This window comes from Mauremys mutica, chromosome 8 (assembly GCF_020497125.1).
Source record: "Mauremys mutica isolate MM-2020 ecotype Southern chromosome 8, ASM2049712v1, whole genome shotgun sequence".
Lineage (NCBI taxonomy): Eukaryota > Metazoa > Chordata > Testudines > Geoemydidae > Mauremys > Mauremys mutica.
Window position 1 is genome coordinate 7,966,865 of NC_059079.1, and position 21,233 is coordinate 7,988,097.

At 42.5% G+C, this 21,233-nt stretch overlaps 1 protein-coding gene across 8 annotated transcripts in view; it reads right to left on the bottom strand.

Annotated features, from left to right (window-relative positions):
* AGBL4 (AGBL carboxypeptidase 4) overlaps positions 1-21,233 on the bottom strand; it is a 1,358,157-nt gene that overhangs the window by 224,164 nt on the left and 1,112,760 nt on the right. The window lies entirely within an intron of this gene.

Sequence of the window (21,233 nt, forward strand, 5' to 3'; positions counted from 1 at the left end):
ACTGGACCTGAACCACACTGAAGGGACCCTTACCCAAGAAGATGTAAGGGTCCCTCTACAAAAATCAGCTGGCTGGGTCTACTGTCACTCCTGAGCAATAGAAGGTAGAAGTAGAACAGGAAAGATCCTTGCACTGGACACGTGCAAAAATCATTTCATCCGGTGCTGAAATGCAGCTAACATCCGCTGTCTAACAGCCTACAGCAGCATTACACAACTTTTTAGGATGGGAATGTAGAGGAAGGCAGAACGTAGTTACCCAAACTGGAATGTGATCAGGATACCAGGGCTCACTTGTAGGGTTGCCAACTTTCTAATCACAACAAACTGACCACCCCTGCCCTGCCCCTTCTGGCTCCATCCCCCTTCCTCCATCAGTCCCTCTTCTCCACCTTCACCTGGCTGGGACAGGGGGTTGGGGTGTGAGAGGGGGTATGGGCTTTGGGGTGCAAGAGGGGCTTCGGGCTGGGGATGAGGGGTGTCGGGTGCGGGGGTGGTGAGGGTCTGGCTGGGGCCAGGGATGAGGAATTTGGGGCACAGGAGGGGGCTCCATGCTGGGGAAGGGGTTGGAGTGCAGGGAGGGGTGTGGGGTCCCAACAGCACTTACTGCAGCTCCGAGGAAGCATCTGCCAAGTCCCTGCAACCTGTAGGCCCCAGGCAGCCAGGGAGGCTCCACATGCTGCCTTTGCGCCAGCAGGTGCCACCCCCCACAGCTCCCATTGGTTGCAGTTCCCGGCCAATGGGAGCTGCGGAACCGACCCTGAGGCGGGAGCTGAGTGCAGAACCTCCCTGGCCACCCCAACGCCTACGGGCTGCAGAGACCTGGTGGCCGCTTCCAGGAGCCAAGCAGAGCTAGGGCAGGAAGGGGGCCTGCCTTAGCCCCAGACCCCCACTGACCGGGTTTTAATGGCCCAGTCGGTGGTGCCGACTAGAGCCACCAGGGTCCCATTTTGACCAAGCATTCCGGTCAAAAACCAGACACCTGGCAATCCTACTCACTTGTAAAACGTCTGATAGATATGGCTTCTTTAAGGGACACTGTCACTGAGAGGCCTAACTGGCCTGCATCTTATTTTCCTTGTATATCTGTTTGCAGAGTCTATCCACAATCCAGCATTCACGAGCTACAGCCCTTCAGCAAACCAGTGAGGGAGCATGATGAAGGAACACACATTTCTCAGGGATGGAGGAAGCAGATTTCAATTTCAAGCTCCCAAGGGCTTAACACAAACAAACATGAAACAAATTATTCCAGAAATACGGGGGTGGGAGGTGAACATTGCTGCTGTCCTTAAAAGAAAAGAGAGAGAGAGAGAATGAAAAACTAGAGAGCCTTAAGCAAAGAGAACCTAACATTTTAGAAGAGTTTCAAGCCTTAGGTCTGACTCACTCATAGGGGCTGTAAAAAGGATTCTTTCCCCCTCTATATTGTTAAAATAAGCCACCCCCTATCAAATATAGGTTTCCGCTTGATAGCACACACAACATTTTAAAATCTGCTTATGTGGGTAAAAATTACAAATGGGAGAACTGGTTTGGAAAATGAAGAACTGCCTAATAATTTTCACTTATGTTGCACCAACCCATCTTTATGGCTCTGAAATGTCTGATTGCACTTTACATTTCCTCTCTCATTACTTTTCATGAGCAACTGCCCTTCCCATTTCCCGGCAGGAATGGAGCAGAGAACTGAAATGCTATGAGAAAAGCTGTTCAAAGCACTTGTCTGAAATGGTTTGCCCATGTCAGTGGCTTGCCCGTGCCTGGCCATCTTTATTTGATAGATGATGCAAGGTCATGATGAGCTTGGACACATAAAGGGCACCTGCTACACTGAGCGTGTCTTAATTTCCCTAATGGGAAGAGCCCTTCCTTCAATTTCAGACACGTATGGATACTTGTTCAAACTGTAGTTGGACAAGGTTAAGAAAGTCCATCTCCTGGGCTGACATCTGACGAGCTTTTTGTCCTGCATATTGTACCAAATGCAGGGATGTAGCGTGTAGGTTCTTGTATTTAGATTTGTTTTCAGTATTCCAGTCCCATAAAACAGTTGGAAGTTCATCCTCAGCAGCAGCTGTACCTTCGTTGGGGCCATTCCCATTGGAACTTCACAAACCAAACCAGAAAAAAAAATCAGAAGGCATCCTTAATTCCATTGCCCAAGAATACGCAGTATCATGAAGCAGCAAAGGTTAACATAGCTGCTTTTAGGACATCATAAGTGGCAGTACCAGGACTATCAGTGGGGATTATGCCACTAAGGCATTCTTAGAAACCAAGACGGTCCTCTATACAGCATCACTGCTGTATGCAAGACATGGAGGTTAGAATCCCCACCTTTGAAATCCAAATTCAAGCACATAGACCTGACCCAATATCTACTGAAATCAAAGGAAAGACTCTCATTAACTTCAGTGGCCACTGGATCACACCCAGAATGTTTGTGTGTATGGAAGAGTTGGAGGGAAATGCAGCACAGAACTCATAGAATGCAGAGGTTCCTTTTGTTACGGAAACACATGTAAAAAGAGGAATGCTACAAAGCCAGACTGGAAAAGTAGAGACAGAAAGCACCTCTCCAGTCTGAGAGAAAACTCTAACCAAAGTCCAGAAGACTAGACAATAGCCGCCCACCTCTCCAAAAAACAAACAAACAACCAAGAACCGTGAAAATCCAATCTCCTTTCAGAGTAGAAGCCAGTGGAAAATGGATGTATGATATGATTGAATTTCTCTGACTGTTTCATCACCCTAGCGGTAGCATCTTGTATGAAACTGTAGTTTATTAATTGAGTTTTGAGGAGGACCTAAGGGAGCAGAAGTTATACCAATCTAATCAGGATGTGACAAACACATGCATCAAAATGTTGCGTTGTCAAAATCCAGAAGACACTTAATTCCAGCAAGATTTCAAAACTGGGGAAAAAAGGTTTGGCAACAGGGTTAGTAATGATGAGAAAGGAGGTGAACATTCAGGCAGAGGGAGATAACCAAATTTTTTCCAGTTGCTTGTGAAAGTAGGCCAACTTTCTACATACTTTGTGAGTTATCTGCTACACAAACCTACATTTTGGTCTAACGTAGGACTCAGCTGTCTTCTGCCATTTGCTCCGTCTGTTTTCAGTGAGCATCTGAACATACCATAGACTTCAACAGTAACAGAATGACAGATATATGAAACAAGCAATTTCACCCCAAGGTAAAATGTATAAAGCAATAAGGGAGAACACCACATGAGCTCTTGAGCTATACCTGACAAAGCAGGTAGAAAAATAGAGAGTGTAACACTACAATGTCATTGTTGCATAGGAATGAAATAAGAGTGAGTTTTATAATTCTTGACTACTGGATCTGTAACAGAAGCCAGGTACTGCAATCATCTATATCGACATTATTATAAGAACAGATCAGAAAGAGAGAGAGAGAGCACGCATACTTCAAATGTTACTCTCCACACAAAAAAATGCACCACAATTTTAATTAGAGAACACTTTGCATTTCCCATCCCATTTCCTATCAACGCACCAAAGACGGTTTCAGAGGGGAACTGCAGATGAGCAAAATATTCCAGGTGAACGTATGGTGTATTATTATTTAACACAATGCAAGGTGATGAAAAAAATGTATGAAGATAAGCTACCTGGACAGACACTTGAAATCTTTCATGAGTAATCAGAGTTTGCCACGGGTGAACATTTTTGAACGGTGTCATTAAGTCTCCAAGGAGATGGCTGAAAATAGTGCCAGTTTAGGAGCAGGATTTAAAGTTTTGGTTTTTGAACAACAGGTGCAACAGAAATTTCAAAGTTAAATGATGTTTTGTTTGTTTGTTACACAAATAGAAAATCCATATGGCTCTGGCTGAGCCAAAAATAACTTGTTCTAACAAAATTACACAAACAAAATAAATCCAAAGAAACGCACTGTTTCCAGAAGATAAAATCCCACCAAGATTTTGCCATTTTCTAGAACCAAACTCTTTTGCAAGATTAAAAGTAATACTTTGTACTTCTAGGACCTGATCCAAAACCCCATGAAGCCAATGGGGTTCATTGTTCCATTTGCTTCAGTGGGAGTTGGATTAGGCACCTATGATGTTCTTCATCAAAGGACAAAACATTAAATGAAATATGCCTTACTATATTCCAGTGAGGTAGGTAAGTAGCATTAGCCGCACTTTACAGATGAGAAATGTGAGATGCACCGAGAGGTTGAATTAATTGCCCAAGGTCACGCTGGAAGCCTTTGGCAGAGCTCAAAATAAAATCCATGACTGCTGACTCCTAGTCCTGTGCTTCTCTGCAAAAAGCCATCTCCATCCCCAGGAGAGGTAGCCAAATATTTGGTTACTTTTCATTGTGTGAATCCCTCTATATTTCTGGGTTATACCCAGGTAAGGCAGCAAAAATATCAACATAACCTGAGCAAGGCCACGTGCATGAGATTTCCAGCCAGATCCAGAATTAACAAATCTGACCAGACAGTATGTCCTCATGAGATTCTCATTTGATTTTTGCAGATCCATGATATTTGTACAAACTTTGTGATATATGAATAAACTTTGTTTATCTGAACTGCACTCCACCTCCAAACTTGCTGAGGTTTGCCCGTGGCTCATTAGAAAGGGAGAAAAACCAGCAAAGAATATTCACTAAATGGACATAAGAGATCTAAATGTGCCTGGCTAGTAAAGTTACCCCAGACACGGATCACAGACTGGCCCCTGACTAGGTCAGAGAATTCTGGCCAAGCTAGAAACAAATTACTGTTGATCTTTATCCCTCTTTTCCAGCACATCAGCTTAACTAGGAAAAAATGCATAAACCCAAAGAGTCCTACCTGACCAAAATACTAGACCCAGCCTTGTTCCCAGAAAAGCAATATTAGAGTCTGACTGGAACGCTTACAGGATATTATTTGGACTAAAAGGCTGTTTGCTTTTCACTTCTCTTGACAGTTTTGACAGGATGACTATCAGACACAGGTTCAGAGATAGATGTAAAGTGGAAAAAGGCCAATTATCAACTTTTTTTTCTCTTTCAAGAATATTGGAAACTGCTTCCTGGTAATGAACAATACTCAAGCATATCATTGAGAGCTGAAAGCGGCTTAACTGAGGCAATTGGAACCATAATTGGGACTATTCTCAAAGAAAACAAAAATGTCTCTCTCAAAATTTCCTGTTATTTTCATAGTGCTGCTGTGCCGCCCCTCCTCCTCCCCTGGAATTACACACTGGGGATTCAGTTTGATAACGTTGGTATTCTCAGAGCAGTCACAAGACACATGCTCTGATAGTCATAGAGCACACAGCACCCAGCATGTTGTAAAAGAATTAGTGATACTATGTTTGTAATCACTGCAGTGTTCACATGCAACAGCTTCAGTGGATATAGTGGTTAGCTAAAAGGCATCGGCAAACGGATTCTGACTCATCTATTTTTAAAACAATCTTTCATTCACCTCTGCACATTTAACCCAATCCAGTTCCTGTCAGACACAAAGCTTGACTTGCACTAATCCTGACCTGCTAGAAACCAGTGACAATTTTGGACAATTTTGAGAGAAAACCTTCTCTCACTAGATCTTCTGGCCCTAATGATCTCTCTCTCTCGTCTCCTATGTTCCTTGCTATGGTATCAGAGTGCCTGAGAAGATTTAAAAGTTTGGATACTTCTCTAAAATCAAAATTTAGTCAATAGTCACTTTCAAAAAGTTTAGCTTCTAGGTGTATCTTTAGAGCCTGGTCAAACCCAAATCACACATTTAGTTGTTTATGTAGTGATACCACAAAACTGACATGAAAGGACATGACAAATATCAGCACAGACAAACTTGCACAGTCTGTCTCCTTAGGCTCTGATTCAGAAAAACCTGACTGTTTGCTTGAATCTATTCCTATTCTGTATTGAAGTTAAGCCCATGCTTAACTTTAAACTAATGCTTAAATCCCATTGAAGCCAAATGCTTAAGTGCTGTTCTCGAATAGGAATGTTTTCTTGAAGCAGAGCATAAGGATGGAGTAGGACGACAAGAGTGGGTCAAGCTACCTGGGGAGATTGCTGTGCTCCTTGCTGCACTCTGAGGATGGGCCCCCAGAGGGTGGGATCTTCAGGAGTGGATTGGGTCATGTAGCAATTCGATAGTTGTTTGCAGTGTGAACGAAAAGGGAAAGAACAGAGGATACTTCAGTCCTGATTAAAAGAGAAAATGGGTATCAGCATGTCAAAGAGGGTATCCCAGTGAGAAACAACGACCACCAGTGGGCGGTAATTGGGGTCTGCTGAGCAGATAAACACACACAAAAATTAAACACATGGCTGTGGTTTTTCCAAACATTTTGCAGATTCATTCCAAGTTTTAGCAATTTGGTTGGTCTAATGCATCACTTCTCTCAGTGATCAGCCAGGGAATAATTTATAATTCCCAGCAGCCATCGTAGGCTTGGAGAGGAAAAGAAAGGAAAATTCACACCCAGAAATGAGTCGTTTCTTGTAAGGAATTTTCTTCCCAGTCCTTGCATAGGTTTTCTTTTCTGCTATGCTCATTAATGATATTTTGCCATAAGTTAGGTTACGTTCACAGGTTCAAGTCAGAGTATTCATCCCTAAGAGAAATTCATAAATGTTCACGAGAACTCATGAAAATATCCAGACTTGTTTGCAAATACTTCAACATTAAAAAAGAAGATAATTTTGAAATAAAAGGAAAAATAAAGAATAGCAAAGGAGAGATATTTTTGCATTGTCTAGCTGCTGAGGCAAGTAGACCAACATCAGCATATGGCACTAGGTCCCATCAGAGACAGGACACGTATCTAAATAGACCATTGGTTTACTTTTCTGGAGCAATTCCCTTATTCTTAGAAACACTTTAAAAGCTAATAAGGAATCAAATCGACCATCCATATACGGTACCTTAACCAGAACTGGAGTCTGATGCTAACTTCATCTGGGGCAATTCAACAACAAACAACAGTGGGCCAGAAGCAGAGCTGATGTCAATCAATGGAGCTGCACTGGTGCTTTCTCTTACATACTGATGTCAACAGAACTGTGCCAATTATCCTCAGATGAGGATCAGGCCCATTGTTTAAATATGGAGCCCAATTTTAGGCTATACTGCATGAACTGCCCACTAATACATAAGTGAAAGGACCAATTTTGTGTCATACCCGATGTTATATAAACTGAAAGTTGTCATATTGGACGATGAGTAATGTATATCTACTGTAAAAGCCTGTGAGCACCTGAAGATATTAATCCACTATCTGGCACACAAACTCTTTCCGAATTTGAAAATATTAGAAAGCCTGAGGGGAATCCTGCCCTCAAGCCATTTCTAGCCCAGTTTTGCAAACAGAAGAGGTGCACATTTATGCAAAAAAAATTTTTCCAAATGGAGTCATCTGAAGATTGCTCATCATTAATTTGGAGGCATCACACAGCATCCCAGTGAGAGAGAATGAGGGATAATTGACAGAACAGGACACACGGGCATCAACACAAGCCAAGATGACCACCAGCCCCCTCCCCCCCTTTTTTTTTGGTTCACCGTTCTAAATGAAATCTCATGTTGTCTTCAAACCGCTACTCAGAGCATCAGAGCGGTCACAGAAGGGACACATAGAGAGCACTGAAATGACTGATTGACCTATTTCCATGCCGGTCTGTGGGACTGTATCTAAGCACTCTAGTTCTGAAGGCTAGACACACATACAGGTAAGTGATTTTCCTGTTTACTCCCAGGAGGGACTGCATCCAGAAACTAACCTCAAGCTCTTCAAGGAGTTCACTACAGCCTCCAGAACAGCTGTTAACCCTACTGCACTGGATACACTCTCTAATTAGGTTAGCCCTTGGGAATCTAGTCTTTGGGGTGATGGGGAGAGCATTTACTAACTAATTCTTCTTGCCCTATTTCAGTGATTTTGTTCACTGGACACTGCACAGCAGCCAAGCGTTTTCTACATGGGAATGTTTTCATTCCTATTTTTCTTTCTAAACTGCACAGAAAATAAGATTGAAAGAACATTAATATTTACAAAGCCATCACAATTAAATTTATGCATATGACAAATGGACCATTTAAAACAAAACAAAACAAAACAAACAACCCTTCAATTGACTAGTCAGACATTTATTGCAACTGCCAGCTAGCAGCCTAATCACTGAATATCAAGAGTGGTAAAGGCCCTCACAGCTTAAGGACTCTCAAATCCTGCCCATCTCTTTTCGCTACAACAAAATGAGTCTTGTTACCCAGTGTGACTTCTGCACATCTATCTGTGGCTTCCCAGCGAGCCCGGTTGAGTCTCGCTGATATTGGCAGAACTTCAAAGATACAGAAAAGTTAATTGGATGGAATGAAGAATTCCAAAAAACTTTGTGTGAAAAGACCTTCAACAAAGGATTTTAATGAAATCTCTAATCCAAGGAGCTGCAATACAGAGCCCCAGCAGCGTACTTGATATTATAGCTGAACCAATAAGACTCATGGGAAGCTTTTCTTTTTTGTTGTTGTTCCTCCAAAATGTGCCTTTTGTACAGTAATATTTTTCCTTTCAATTAAATGGGTTATAAAATAGGAAATGAAAAAAAAAGATTAAGAAGTTAATATGGGCCATTGCAAAAGATTCTTTTCAAATATGGTTACCTTTTCCTTTACTGGCCCCAAATAAGAGATCATGTAAATTGGTTGTATTATTCTTTCTTGTTATAAAAGAACTCTGACATGAATAAGTGAATATAATCATTATGTCTGTTGTTGGATGCCCTTCTCCCAGTGTGTTTTCTGCTACGGTGTGCACATGCCATATATTTTGTGCTAGTAAGCACTGAGGATAGCTGGCCCACTCCTGCAAGGTGGTGAGTGCCACTGACTTCAGTGGGAGTGGAGGACAAGCAGCATCTTGCAGGAAGTTTTCGGCGCCTTGCAAAAATGAGACGTGAAAGCAGCACTCGGGTGGGACTCGAGAGTTCTAGGGAACCTTACAGAAGGCAGCTCCTAAGTGAGAATGATAGATTAAAGGAAGACGGTTAATAGATTCATAGCATTTAAGGAGGGGATCATCAGATCATCGAGTCTGACCTGTATATAACAGGCCATTAAACTTTACCTAGTCAGCCCTGTATTGAGCCCAATAACTTGTACCTAACTAAAGCAGAGTTTGTGTCTGGCTGAATCATACCTTCCAGAAAGGCCTCTAGCCTTGAGATCAAGAGATGGAGAATCCACCATTTTCTTTGGTTAATCACCCTCACTGTTAGACAGTTTGAATGCGTCTGTCTTCAGCTTTCAGCCATTGGTTCTTGTTATGCCTTTCTCTACTAGATTAAAGAGCCCTTCAGTGCCCAGTATTTTCTCCTCTTGTGCAACGTAATCAAGTCACCTCGCAGTTTTCTTATGGATAAACGATACAGATGGAGCTCTTTAAGTCTCTGTCTATAAGGCATTTTCTCCAGCTCTCTAATCATTTTTGTGGCTCCTGTTTGCACCCTCTCCAATTTTTCAACATCCTTTTAAAAATGTGGACACCAGAGATGTCATATTTCAGCATCGCTCTCACCAAATGCCGTATGCAGATGTGAAATCACTAGTCACAATTCCCCTGTTTATACAGCCAAGGATCACATTCGTTCTTTTTGCCACAGCTTAGTGCTGGGAACTCATGTTGAGATGCTTATCAACCACGACCACTGAATCCTTTTCAAACTCACTGCTTTTCAGGATACTGTCGCCCCAACCCGAAGGTATGGCCTGCTTCCTTGTTCCTAGATTTGTAGCTTTGCATTTGACTGTACTTAAAACACATTTTCTTTTAATAGGGCTAACGTACCAAGCGATCCAGATCACTCTGTATTACTTTCCTGTCCCCACTTTTATTTACCGCTTGGCCAATCTTTGTGTCATCCACACATTTTAAGCAGCCATGATTTTGTATTTACAGTACTTCTAGATCATGGAGGAAAATGTTGAATAGCATCAGGCTTAATACTGAGCCCTTCAAAACCCCACTAGAAATACCCCCATTCAACGATTCCCTGCTGATGACTACATTTTGAAATCTGTCAGCCAGTTCTTAATCCCTTTAACTTGTGCTTCATTGATATTGTATAGTGCTAACTAATATTGTTAATGAGAATGTCCTGCAGTACTAAGTATATTACATCTAGGTATTACAGATAGTATAAAAGGGACTTTCTTGACCTCTAGGATATGGCATTTACTGTGCTGCCCATAGGATGATTGGCCCTTATAGGGGACTAGTGATCTGGGTGTGAACTTGGAACACCTTAGAAGGGTCTGATTTTCAGAAAGTGCTGAGCACACACCCTGTGAATACTTGGCCCCCAATCTGGGCATCCAAAATGGAGATACCGCAAATCACTAGCCATTTTTGAAAACGTAGACCTAAGTCTTCAACTCTACATGTTGGTTTCTGTCTTTCTGTTGTTGATGTTGTTATTAAGGAGAGGAGTTTCCTCCTGGGTACCCCCCCTATGGCTTTACACGGTGACCTGGAGGGAAAGAAGCATGAGCGTGTGAGGAATGGAAGATGGAACTCCAGACTTCACCTCTCTCACTGTTGGAGCTGGAATATTAAACAAGCAACATGAAGAGATATAAAACCAAGCTAATGAGATGTTCGCAACACCCAGAAGACACATTTATTCCAAGACACACACATCGGCACACCCTGCCCTGCTCTATTGCACTGAGATCTCCTTCATGGCTGGCACTGGTTTGAAGTTCTTTGTTGTATTCCAATTTTTGCTTATAAAAGCTGAGCACAAATATCCTGAGATTGTTTTCTACTGTCCTCATTTTCTGATGATGACAGAGTCCACCAAAGAGAGAGAGTCAGTCTTGTCAGACAGAGGCTTTTAGGATAGAGTGTACCACTTCGCTTGTCATTTCGATGGTATTTTATCTACTTATTGCTATCAATAACTCATTTGGTGAAAAAGGTTGTTGAACAGTAACACTGTGATATACACAGAGAGAAATTTAGGTGATCACTTTAATTAAATTAAGAGTAACAATCAAAGACAGGTACAGCTCACCAGAACTTAACATTGCTATTTACACTGATTAATCACTGAAATCACATTTAAACCTTTTAAGAGTTGGCGATTTAACAATGTATATTCCCAGGTAAATAAAAATACATTACTTGTTTCCAGGGCCCAGGGAAGGATCTCTCAGGTCTTCCATAGTCCATGTTTATATAATATTTGTTGGATCTGCTGCATATTTTTCCCTTTCCTGGTGCAGCAAGTCCTGGCCTACCTCCAACTTCACTTGCCACCAGTGCCATGTTCTATAATTATATTTTACAGTTTAGGGACTCTACCCTTTCCTGTAGTGAACCTCACAAGTTTTGACACAAAGCTCAGTCAAACTATCCAAACCCTCGCTAAACGGTACTGGACAGGCACTTATGAGATTTCAGGTACATCCCATTTCTGATCATACCAATAGTATTGTGGGAAGAAATTTTCTTCAGTACTTCCTGCTTCTAACAGGTGTGGAAAGACCACAAAAATAATCTCCCACGCTATTTCACCACTGTATCTTACATTCAGTTTATGTCCCTCACTATACAGCCAAAGATCAATCCAGGTTGCGCTCAATCTGCAAGAAGGCAATGTCACTTAAAGATTTGCCATGATGATGACGATGTTCCATTGTAATGGAATTCACCATTTAAAAGACCGGGAATATCCCTAGAACTGGTAGAGTCTGGTAAAAACTCTATTCTTAGTCACACCCATAAATATCTAGCAAGAATGAGGAATAGTCAGTCATATGGGATTCTTCCGAAATCAAAATTCACCTGCAATGAACAAGAATTTGAAAATCAAATCTCACTTCATAGGGCTGAGTTCTCAAAAACATCACATGCCTGAATCCTCACCATCATGAGATCATAGAATCATAGAATATCAGGGCTGGAAGGGACCTCAGGAGGTCATCTAGTCCAATCCCCTGCTCAAAGCAGGCCCAATCCCCAACTAAATCATCCCAGCCAGGGCTTTATCAAGCCTGACCTTAAAAACCTCTAAGGAAGGAGATTTCACCATCCCTCTAGATAATCCATTCCAGTGCTTCAGATCTAACTAGGGATGAGTTTGAAATACAAAGATCTAATCAGAACACCCAAAATCCACTGTACTCAGATCCAGAGTTTTGGTTCCATCCATTAGCGAGAAAGGAGCCACACATGAAGTTCTTAACAAGATTCACATTTTAGAGGTTGGAGGTGTTTCCATCCTAGGGGCTTTGATATGCGTCCTAACATGCAAAATGATCTAACATGCAAAAGTGTGTGAATTAGTTCTTCCTAAGTATTAGTCACTTGACTTCCCAGGAAACGGAGAGCTCAGCACTTCTGAAAAAAATTCAACCCTATGGGTCAACTGTCCTTTGCAGAGATGCTTTGGCAATGAAGGGAAAAGCATGGAGAAGACCTAGGACTTGTCAGTAGATGCAGTGCATTTGGGCTGGTTGGTTGATTAGTAATGGAGATCCCTGATCCTCGCTGGCTAAGAATTGCATACATCCTATCCTTTTGGGGCAGAGATTGTCATGTAGTCTATGTCTGTACAGTGCTTAGCACAACAGGACTGTGGCTTTTAGGCAATATTGCAATATAAATGCATAATAATAAAAGAAAGAAGAAGAAATCATTCAGCCTAATGAACAATGCACATTGAAATCCAGAGAGGCAGAATACCTGGAACACACACTGCTACACCCCTTTCAACATCCCTCTACCCCCACACTCACCCGAGATTGCCATGTCTCCACCTACTCCTCAGCTACTGCCTGCCCCTGTGAGAATATATAGGGAGCAGTATCCCTGAAAGCTAAGCCAGCAATGCTGTCCAGGCAAGGTGGCTCCTCACACCCTCCCTCCCTGCTGTGCACCAGCATAAGGGCGAGGCAACCTCTAGCCCTTGTGCTTAGAAGCAGTGAGGAGAGTCTCAGATCTTCCCTGTCTCCAGTTTAACGGGCAGAGTGACAGGACAATTGCCGCACTGGCCTCAGGACGTTGCAATGCTCCCTCCCTTTCCTTTAAATATGACTCTCTGACTTTGGTTGATGCATGTGCGGGAGCTATTTAAGCCAACCCCTCCCGCATTGCAGCAGCGTTCCGATGTCATTAGCAAACCAGCTGCTCTCGACAAACCGACAGAATTTACTGTTGATATTATGGTTAAAGAGACAATTGAAATTCCCCTTCCCCATCCATTATCACTGTATAATCTATACAATTCATCAGCTCAGCGGCCATGTCAATAAAGAAAGGGAAAAGAGGCCATTAGTATTCAGAGCACATGCATTATACAAGGCAGCAGGTTTATGATCTGCACAACCTGAAATAAGCACTTCTTTTCCCTGGGGACTTGGGTTAACACTGAGTAGCTGCAAGTTAATTCGCTTATAATTTATTAATATACATCCCTTCCCGCTTGTGATGGGGATGAAGGCTAAAATACCTGTCCATCCCACATCTGCAGTCATTTCCAATGCTCTGACTGCCGTACAGCCCAATGCATCCTGACAGGCCATTTCCTGGTTCTCTCTCACAATTACAACTCCATTCTGGCCTCTATCTTTGCCACACAGCAAGTAAAGCTATCTGATCAGATCCAGTAGCTGCTTCCTACCCAAACATCAGCCATTGATTCTTATCAGGATACCTTGACCTTTCACCCTCACACCATAACAAGGGACAACACTACCGCGAGACTCATAATTCCCCTGCTGGTTCCCCATTTGCTCCAGAAGGGCTAATTACTTTCTCTGCTTCCCTGCCCTGTACATTGAAGGAGAGGGGGGAGGGTGCAGAGTCCTTGCCCTTGTTACTGTCTACCCTATGTGGGAGGAGAAGTAATAGTCCATGGAGGCTGCTTTCCCTGTGCTCTCTGACCCATGATTCAGGTGTCCTCCAGAGAGGAATAAGGAGATGTCTTAGTTCCTGGGAGGGCTGTTTTGGGCACCCGCATTCTCACCTGTGAATTATTATAATAAACCCATTTGTAAAAGGTTAGGGAATGAAACAGATCACAGGGCTCAGATCACATTTTGGCAAATCCTCGGCCACCTGGAAATTCATGGTGGTCACTGGGCTGCATCTCCATGGCCAGTTGGAATTGCAGGGAGAGATCTGGACAGAACACCAGCCCCCTTCTCCAAAAGCATGGGCTTCTTCTGTTGGAGCTAAAGGAGAAACATCATTAGCAGCTAACAACGTAGCCAGATTTTCAGAACAGCCCAGCACCCACCATTCAGCCAGATTTTCAAAAGAACTTAGCACTTGTTAAGGCATCTGAGTAAAAGCCAGAATTTCAAGCACTCAGCACCCACTGGGACACTTGTATCCAGACTTACACACATTTTGGAAAATTCAGTCTCCAAGGTGTTAGTGTGGAGGGGGATCCTTCCTCCAAATGTAATGAAACTTTGGGCTCGTCAGAGATCTGCCACTGAGAAGGGAGAGCTATGTTTCACCCACAGAGCAGCGAGACCAGGCTGTGAGGGAGTTTGCATGCACCATGCTGACAATGAAATGAAAATGGAAACTTTCAGGAAGCCGATATCCTCCCCACTCTCCTAAAGTGATATACATCCTCAAATTATTTAATATTGTTTTATTAATATAATATTGTTTTAGATACCGCATGCTTATTATTTAGATTTCTCTTGGGGTTGTTTTTGTGTTACATTACGCTGCCCTAAGGGCTAATATTATAAATTATACAGCAAGCTGCCATCACTTTAAGTACTGCAATTTAAAAAAGAAAAGAACAGCTGTCATCCAGGAAAAAAAAACAGACAAACATTACCTTAGGCAGCTATTGTTTTTCTAATAACTGAATGGGATTTTACACACACACACAACTTTGTCTATAATAGGAATGTTGGACTTTTCCATCTAGACGTGATAAATCCTTCACAGATTTAAGGTTAAATACCAACTCTTCAGCTGTCGAAGATGATAAAACTAGATCACAGGCAATGTGATTACTTCAGGGTCTACATGAATGATCACTAGTTGCTTGTGATAGCATACAAATCGGTGCAACTAGAGAAAAAGCCGGGATCTCGGTCTACAGGGCATTTAATAAAAAATGAGTTCCTTAGCACTCTTCACTCACATATGGCAAATCTGTAGGTTTAGGTTAGCAGATGCTGTTTAAACAGGGAAAAAATTAAAGTGTCACTCTGAACAAAAATTCAAGGTGCTGCATGGCATACACCACACTTAACTTGAGCTAGAGATTTGTGGGAGGGGGGACAGGAGTCTGGTTAAGGGGAGCACTCAAGTTATACCTCAAAATAATACTGCAGCTAAAACAAGCCTAGGGCCCAATCCTGCAAAGTGCTGAGCCCCTCCAATGAGTTGTGGAACATCCAACTGCTATCACTGTTCTACCATTTTACAGTAACACAAAAAGACAATGGCCCAGAGCGTCTGCGCAGGCTAAGGAGCAGCTGGTGCAGGTGACGACCAGGCTGAAAAAGTGGTTCTAAAATGTTCTTGTGCTTCCCTAATCCTGGGGCCATCCCGGCACCAGTTCAGTCCATGGTAAAAGTAGAGCAACCGTTGTGCTGCTCTAATTTACGTCAGCACCCAAGAACTCCAAGGGCTGTTCCTGCAGCTAGGGATTACTAAGATGTAAAGGCAGCCCCAGTCATGCCTCATGGGCCAGCAGCCAGAACAGGGTGTGGTATAGATACCAAAACAGCAGATCAACACCATCCAAAACCAGCTCTTCATAGACAAATTTTCCAGGGGTCAGATAATTCAGCTTTGTCGCACAGAGTTGCAATCAATGCTAAGGTAAGAGTATCACAAGGAGGGACCAACACGGGGTGGTCAGGACAGCAGGGGAAAAAGACGGAGAGAATATAATGACTTTGAAGAGTAATGCACACTCAGTGTCTTGGGGGTCAATGGATGTGCTCCTGAAGCTACTGGGAGTTGAATTGTATGACATTTTGCGAGATGCGCTGAACACTTCACAGGAATTGGGCTGTTAGTAATCGGAAATCTCATGAATAGGATTCATAGACAATGCAATTATTTCTGCAAAAAGTCTTTGGGGAAAATCTAGCCCTATAATTTCATGAGCTCAGGGAATTTCCTCAGTGCAGGCCACAGATCAGTACACTAATTGTCTCATGGATGCTTCCCTCTCCAGTTGCTATCATGTAGACCCCCTTCTTTCCAAGTGTAACCCATTTGGGTTTAGATAGCAAGGCTCCTTTAAAACCTTGTCCTGAGGTGGAGGAAGAGCTGACTATTGCAGGGCAATGGAGAGGGAGAGGGTCATATGGTGTGGGTGTCTGTGACTCCAGACAAGAGGCCTACAGTGAGCAGACCCTCACATAGTGAAGCAGCCAACAACCAGACGGAAGCCTGGGAGGGCAGAGTGTCTGACTACAGATGGAATCACCTGAGGAGGACAAACCGGCGCTGGACTCAGTATCACTGTTGCCCAGTATGGGGCTTGTGACCTTGCGTTGGGAGCAAGGAGAGAGGCTGCAGCTAGCTGAGTCGGGAGGTTGTCAGAAGAAGGCACCAGAAGGGTTTGTCGGGAAAAGTTTACTGGCACCAAAGATGACCAGAAACACTCAAAACCCACTGCCGGACTGGAACTCTACCCAGGATTCCTGAACTCAGAGTTCGATGCCTTACTCGGTGTCTGCCCCTTCCCATTGTGATACCACTGGGCCTTGTGTTGGATGTAACCCTGTTTTACCACTCCCTGCATCTTCCCCCCTCCCCGTTGATTTTCTCCTTTTTTTCCATTCATCCCTCTGTAAATAAATATTTCCCTTCATTGTACTATTTGTGTGTGTTTACTCTGGGGGGAAAGGGGTTGGAACACGTGCCCCTAGGGTGGAAGGGAGTTTTCCTAATGTGTTCCTGCATGTGCCTTTTCTAGGTCAGATCTGCCTGCAAAACAGACTCCATCTTGGCCACGAGGGTGCTATAGTCACACAAGCGTGACCGGATAACATCCCTGTGTCAAATGCTGCAACAGTTCACTTGGAAAAGTAAGATTAGTAATCACTGGATATATATTTTAGCTACCTTCAGTGGAATTTAACAGCTGGAAATAAGGAGACGGAGCCACTACCATGAGACCAGCCAGCTGTCGGTGGACTGTTACAGGAGTGGTCTATATCTGTACATATGTAACTAGTTAGTTAATAGATAAAGTGCCAGCAGAAGGCAGAATATGTAGCAGAATATGTAGCACAGTTCCTGTGATTTGTAGGAGAACTAAACTTGTTCTTTATTGCAAAATGCTTCCTCCATGCAGATCTTTGCATCCGCTCTTAACAAATGCCATGGATCATAGTCTGGCAACTGCTGCTATAACAATAGACCTCAGTTTATTTCAACATTTGTGCAGAGATCAACTCAGCATGTTTCACCCTTTCCTCATCTGCAAGATTTAAAAACCAAATTCTGCTTTTTGGGTACACCCACACCACCCCATTGATATCATGCCCATATTTAAGGACAACATTTGGCTAAACAGTAATACTCATGAAGCACATTGCAGCCGAGGATCTCAAAGGATTTTACAAGTGCTAATATTTCTAGCTTCCCAGCTAACTTTAGCTATGCAGGTATGTAATTATTATCCCTAAATTACAGGTGGGGAAACAGAAGCACAGCGATCTTAAGCAAGTTGGCTAGAGTCACGCAGTGAGTCATTGGCAGTGTCAGGAATAAGATCCCGGAGTCTAGGAATTAACTATTGCTAATTACAGTCACAAACACATTTTAGAAGACATTTTTAAAACGTAGATAAAGGGCTGATATGGGAGCCTAAGTGCATAAATGAAGCTTAAGTACAAAACTTCAATTCAGTTGGCTGGGACTCCCGAGATGGCTGCTTATCCTAATGGCTCTAAGGCAATAATCTTGAATGGTGCTATTTAAATGGAAAATAAATAGCCCTGTCTCTTTAAGGAGATCAGGCCTCATTCTTGGCAGAATAACAGCAGATATAAAAAGAGCCATGATTTCAATATTTCTCATTATGACTCCTCTCCCAGCTCCTCTAAAAATAAAAGGCCACTCTGTAGCTCCAGATCAATCTAACTAAAAGGAGAAGGGAGCACTTACAACAGAATAGTGGCATTGACACTAGCGAAACATTAGTCACATGCAATATTGTCACCATAACGCTATTTTCCAGCCTTTGCAACAACTCGGATTAAATTAGGCATTTTTGCACCAAAAGCAAAATAAATATAGCTTTATTTAATGCTCCTAAAAGATTCAGATTCAACTGAGACCCTGAGGCATGCGGTTTTGTTATTAAAGCACATATGCTGACTCTATTGATTAGTGCAGTCCTCTGTGCAAGAGAATTTGTCACATCAATAGCAACTGAAAAATACTCAGGAGCTGTAATATGGTTTAAATGAGCAGTTACCACATCAATATAAAGAGCATTTTCAATGGCAGTAGATGGGAACCCTTTCGCAAGCTGCTATTTGTTTTAAGATAAAGGATAACAACCATTTTACAAGGACTTTTTTAAAGTAATGGTGAGCAAAACTGCCACCACTGAAACTGTCTTCAGATCACAGCAGCCAATGAGCAATAAAAGCAGCACTGGGGGAAAAAATCCAAGCAAGGAGGGAATGGCTATTCTACTAGCCATGTACAGGGACAAGGGCAAACAAAACACCCCCTTTCATCTCTACCAACACTCTCTCTATTCCTCTGCCCATAATGTACTGGGTTTGCGAACATGGATCCATCATGGACTTTGTTCTCCAGGGCTGTCAGTCCTGTATATTGCATGAGTTCTAAAATTCACAGGCAGCCAGGATCAAAACATGTAACATTCCTAAATTGTGTTCGGTGTTGGATCTGAATTTTGTTGGGCAAAGGTGGATCCAGCCATGCCCTGTGTTGGGACCCAAACCTGTGAGGGGTGGTGTGTGCTGGGAATGAGTGGTATAGAACTGGCTATGCCCAAGTAGGTGAATCTCCTGCTGCCCTATTTTGGCAGTTTTCTAGCTGCTTGCTTTTTCCCTTCCATTAATGAAGCAGCTCCTGGCCCGAGCCACAGCGACATCCAGCTGATGTGTGGGCACCCTTAAAGAGGCAGATCTTCTGGGAACTTGCCCTGGCTGAAGTGGACAGAGTGGCTGTGTTGGAGCTGCTGTTAAAAATAAGCCAGCAAAATATCCACCTACATGGTCTACCCCCATCATCAGCCCTGGGCATAGTTATTATTGACCATTTGCAATCCAGAAGTGCCTAGACGCCTGAGCTGAGATGGGGGTCCCAGTGTGCTAAGCACTGTGTATAGACAGAGTAAATGACTGACTTGCCCACAGTCAAATGATGGGGGAGAGATAGCTTAGTGGTTTGAGCATGGGCCTGCTAAACCCTGAGTTGTGAGTTCAATCTTTGAGTGGCCACTTGGGGATTTAGTTGGGGATTGGTCCTGCTTTGAGCAGGGGGTTGGGCTAGCTGACCTCCTGAGGTCCCTTCCAACCCTGATATTCTGTGACAAAGTTGAGAATAGTGCCTAGGTCTATCTGAGTCCCAGCACAGTGCCCTATCCTTTGGACCACACTCCCTCTCAGAAATACAACATATAAACCAAGCTATAACTAGGACTAAAGAGATCAGACAAAAGAAGCTTATGTCAAGTATCAGGAAAAATTCATTGACAGTGACACACATTAAGGCAAGAGTAGTCAATAGGCAGACCACAGGCCAAGTCAGAACTGCCAGATGCTTTTTAACAGAAGTTGAAATCTTTTTATTTACTTATCATCATCATTATTGCTATTATTTTTTCATTATTTTCTCTAGAGTCTGGACCTTGACCAAGAAATTTGGACCTTGACAAAAAATAATTGGCTACCACATTAAGTTGAGGAATAGACTCTCAAGGGATGTGGTGGAAGAGCTGTTGCTTGAGTCTTTTATAACGCATTTGGACAAAGCCCTATACAATCTATGGAAGGGAACAATGGTACATTTACAGGGGGGTGGATCTCTTTAGTTTTCCATGTACGATTTCTGCGATTCTGTGTATTTTGAAAGATCCAAACAAACCCCACTTCGGTTTCCGTACCACCAACATTCTTTTGTTTGTGGAAAAATCCAACTAAATGAAAACAAGGAGCAGCATGTGCCGTAAGTTTTGCAGAAGATGAGAAATTTCACAGTATCCTGATATCTTTTGGGTAACTGCTTATTTTATGATGACTAATAGGCAATTACTATGGTAATACTGCAATACAACATGTGTGAGGTTTGGGAATGAGAAATTATAGGTAACTACTTTGGACTCATTTCTATGGTAACAAAAAGTAATTGTCATTAAATACCAGTTATACTGTGGCTGTACCTGGTAATTATAGATTTTTTATGCCCAGAAACATAAATAAAACCAATAAATTTATTCAAAGGTCTATGATTGTTTACTTATATGCTGTTATATAGAATACACAAAGACAAACACCTAATTAGGAAAAATAAACTCTATTGAAAACTTCATCTTGTCATTCTAAGATGGATACCCTGTTTTTCAATTCAGTTCAACGTGTGAATTACATATGCGTGGATGAAATGAAACAAAAAAAAAATCCCTTTTTTCCCCTAGCAAGCTAGGTGAAAAATAATCAGGGATATTACGCAAATGACATTACATGTATAAGTAGCCATATCTCACAGCAAGACAACTGACTGTTAGAACCCACTTGACAGATCCGTAACTTTTACTACTGGGTTTTCAGATAAATATAATACCAAAAAAGATTCCATCAAGTAAAAACCCCCAAAGATGGAATTGTCCTAAGTTACAATGTCCACTCCCTCAGGCTCCCCACTCCACCTGCGTCACCAGGTGTATCTAACTACTATACTTGCAAGCAATGGAAGGGGTTGCACTTGTTTAAATTAGGGAATATCTATACTGTTATTGTTGTGTATTTGGTTGTCATGGGTATTGTTACTATGGCAACTGAGTTAGACTATTAAGGGATAGCTCAGCCGGTTTCAACCGGCTGAGTGAGCTCTCTGTATCTGTAAATAAAATGGAGGTTTTGGTTAGCTGTCTGCTCTCTGGCCTCGAGTGATTGCTTCCTACACCGGCTGCCCCAAGGATATAACAGTTATCACAGGGTGTGATTACAGCTTGGATAGACATACCCAAGCTAGCATTAAT